Consider the following 4,056-nt stretch of genomic DNA (forward strand, 5'->3'; position numbering starts at 1 on the left):
AAAGCGTCGCTGTACTCCGGCCGCCGCATCTGCAGCTCTAGATCTTAGGCCCGGTCCCGTCCGCGGGCAGCTGGGCTTTCCCCGGTCTCCTCTCCCTCCGGCTCCCGCCAGCGCGGAGTAGCCGCTGCCGCCGCGCTGCTTCCTGGGGTAAAGACAAGGCGGTAGTGGCGGGAGCCAAGAAGTCCGGGCCCCCTTTAGTCTTCTCTGCCACCTTCCCAGCAGCTGCTGTTCCCCGGCTCTTCAGATGTCTCTCAATACACGCACATCTTTAGCCACTTACGTGTTTTTGTTTTTGTTTTTGTGTATAAGATGGGGGACTCTGGACTGAATAACGGGTCTCAAGAGCATTCAGGCCCAGGGATACTGAGGGCGATGCACGATGAAGGGAGCAGGAGTGCAGCTGCGATGCTTCTTCTCTCACTGCACCCGGAGAGTGAAGCTGTAGTGTTGTAGAGGCAGTCTGTTTGGTCCTGGAGCGGCGGAGGAAACCGAGACGCCTCTTGTTTGTGAAGTTGCAAGCCCTAGGTTTCTACTTCCGGTGGGGCCTCTCTACCTTTTGCTTTTAATGTCTAATTTAAAAAGTTTCATGGAAGAAATGAGTGGGCTAAACAGAGACCCCTGTGGTTCTTATTTGAGGTACTGTTGGTTATATCCAGGAGCAAGCTTCTAGTTCTTGGTAACTGTGGAGTTTAGTGAAAGCAAGTTGTGGTTTTGTAAAAAGCATTTCTAAGATTTTAGTATTTTATTTTAGGCCATGTAACACCACAAAAGTGTTACATGCGGGCACCACTGTCATGAAAGGGACCTAAACATCAACTTCCTTTGAATCCGGAAGACTTACGTGCAATGTATTTTCATAAAACTCTTCCTTAGAGAACGCTACTCCTTTCTTAGTGATCTAGATAGTTCCTAATAATTAAGCACCCTGATATGAATCCTTAGAGACTTGACAAAATAGGAAGTATTGTACTGAGTTAATTCACCAGTGAAACCATAGTTGAATTCCATATTCAAAGTTAAAACGCGTTTCTTGTCATCCTTGATACTAGGAATCCTTAGAGCACAGAAATCATTAAATGTCAGTGTTGATTAGCTTTTTAAAACAGCCTTAAGTGGAGGTAAAGTGTGGGCTGGCGGTGGGAGAGAGGTTTAAATTTAAATATACCTGTTTGCATACCAGCTTTATGTTGAATTTAGGACAGTTGGTATTTTGACAACAGTTCTTTAACAAATATCAAAGACTACATCTCTTGCAATTTTGGAAGTAACTTTATCTGGCATTTACAGGGTTAAGAATCCCGTAGACTGAAATGTTTAAATGTCTACATTCAAATGTTTAAATGGCTACATTCAGATGCTGTTACATTGAAATGTTTCTTAAAGGACCAAGGGTGGATGTTACACTTTAGTTTGTAGTGTTTTTGTGATAATAAAGGTGAGGAAAAAGAAATATAACACAAACCGAAAAAAAGGCAGATTCTTTCCACTCCACTTCTTTCTTGACTTTGCACAATCCTAATTTAATTTTAAAATATTTCCCTCATTTTTTCCAAAACTTGAATTCCACTGATTTCTTTGAATACTTTGTATTTAAACAGGAAATAAACTGTTTCACAGTTTTATATCCTATTTAGTTCTTTATCAATATAATTTAAATATAGACACCATTTGTTGGCATAAGCCTTTCATTCTAAGTATACAGTATATAGAGATATCTTATCTGTATATCCATTCTAAGTGTAGCATAATCTGATCCTAGAGAATGAGAATTGCTTGTTGGTTTAAACAAGTAACAAATACAGCCTTTAAGATTTTTCAGTTTAATACTTTGATGTAAAGTAATTTGATGGAAAAAAGTCAAATTACATATGTGTAAGGTATACCCTTTTCATTTGAGAAATACTTGATCTTGATAAAATTCAGAATATACTGCTCTAGAATTAATTTTTGTTCTCGCTTTGTAATTTTGAATGTTTAGTATAATTTTTTTATTATCCAAAGATGCATTATAGTTAAAACCTGAACGTGTTTTTTGTTCAAAAGTAAGTACTTCAGATTTATGAGATTCCTTTAGAAGTTCTAACCCGGTTGTTCCGGTTTTTATCTCTTTAATAGAAGAGATACCTGATATTAAAGTAATTGTACTTTGAAAGATTACAGAATGTTTCACACTCCATGAGAAGTTTAATTTTACCTTTTTAGTGACAGATTTGCTTCATAAGATTTTCTGATAATACAGGAAAATAAAAATATATACTTCATGTGTATATGAGATTATGAGATGTTACTAAACTAACAGTTTACAATTTATCTTTTGCTCTTTAAAAGCAATGTTGAATAATAATAGTATTTTTAATTACAGTTTTTTATCTGTAGAAAATTCACTCTTTTCTATTCATATTTAAAAGCAAGTTCTAGATAACATATGCTTACTTAGGCACTCAAGAACGATTTATGCAAAGAGTGATACAGTCTTAGGAAAAGATACCACTAAATACTTAGGATTTTATTTGTTAACCTATACTGCTGGTGGATCTTGTAGCATGAGATTTTATAAAGAGGTAGAAGAAACCAGGGTACCAGATGGGCATTTCTAGAGGCAGAATTAATCTGAGTTGTACTGTGATGTTTGGTATTACATACAGTATTGATGACGGGATCTAGTGCTGTGATAGGAGCCTTTCTGGTTGTTGACACAGGTGACTGTTCTTCGTTACAAAAGATGAATCCTACCTGTGATACTGAAAGGAATTGAATTTCATTGTGACATGTACAGGACTTTATATTTTGGAAAAAGCTGTGCTAAAATTGATTTCTGTTGTAGAAAGTTTGTGTTTGAAAAGAATAAGGAGAATTAAGGTTTTAACTCTTAAAAATAGTTTTATATTTTGTATCTTGGCTGTATTAGCTGAACCCTTTTTCAATTATATAATTTTTTCTAATTTTTGTTTGACACCTTTTGACTTGTTTTAAAATTCAAGTCTTATGACAAATTATGCTAATAAGACTTATTTATATATTATTAGAAAGACTTATTCATTATGACTAGTAGACATGACCTGGAAGTAGAATTTTTACTGTGTTTTCTGACAGCTTGTTTTCTGAAATACAGTTGCACGTTTCTTGGCATACCACTTGGGGATTGCTGCATTATGCAATAATAAAATGGTTTACAGTTTTTTTGGGTAAGAACTCATGGCTTATATAATTTAGAAACATAAAACAGTTATCTAGAAAAAAAGATTTAAAAATTTGTTTTCCTAGAAACTTCAGTATTTTGTAATTCACGTCCATTCGTATCTTCCACCATAACCTCTTCTGGACTGTGAGCACCTACCTGAAAAAGCTCTTATCTCTTGTATATTTAACAGTCATAGTGCCTTCTATTGTGAATAGTACTTAGTAGGTTCTCAGTAAGTATGCCTTACACAGAGATATTGCCAGACTGTCACTTGACAATGCATGCAGTGTATTCTGCTTCCCAATCCGCAAATCAGAAGCAACAAATTTGAAAATAATGGGGATAAGGTTGTATTCCTTCACTTTCTGAATCCTTTTTTACAGTTTTGTTTCTTAATTAGCTATGGGAAATAGGTAATTAGCTTCTTAGAGAACTGTGTAGAGTTAATATGGAACTAATGGAAGAATTTTAGTAATAGAGCATTTAATACCCGCTTTGCTTTTGGCAGTGTTTAAATCTGTATTTCTTACTGCATTTTGTATGGCTATAATCCCTAGTTGAAGGAGATATTTTTAATTTTTATTTATAAGTTAATACATATTTTCTGCTACTTATCAGTGAGCTATTGTAGATTTGGGTTTTTAAAGTTAGAGTCTATGGGTTTCTTATTTATTTATTTATTTTCCACCATCTTTCTTCTGATGCCTGGTTCAATGCTTAATATGGAATAGGAATTCTCTAGTTTTGATACCACTGAAGTTATGAAAAGTAGATTAGGTGGTTTAATGTATCTTTTATCAGAGGTCCAAAAAGCTCTAAAACATTTTTTTTTTTTTGTAAACATGGTAGCAAATTTCAACAGGAATTATCCCTCT

The sequence above is a fragment of the Fukomys damarensis genome, unplaced genomic scaffold (genome assembly GCF_012274545.1).
Source record: "Fukomys damarensis isolate Sample0158 unplaced genomic scaffold, DMR_v1.0_HiC HiC_scaffold_15, whole genome shotgun sequence".
NCBI classification, from domain to species: Eukaryota; Metazoa; Chordata; class Mammalia; order Rodentia; family Bathyergidae; genus Fukomys; species Fukomys damarensis.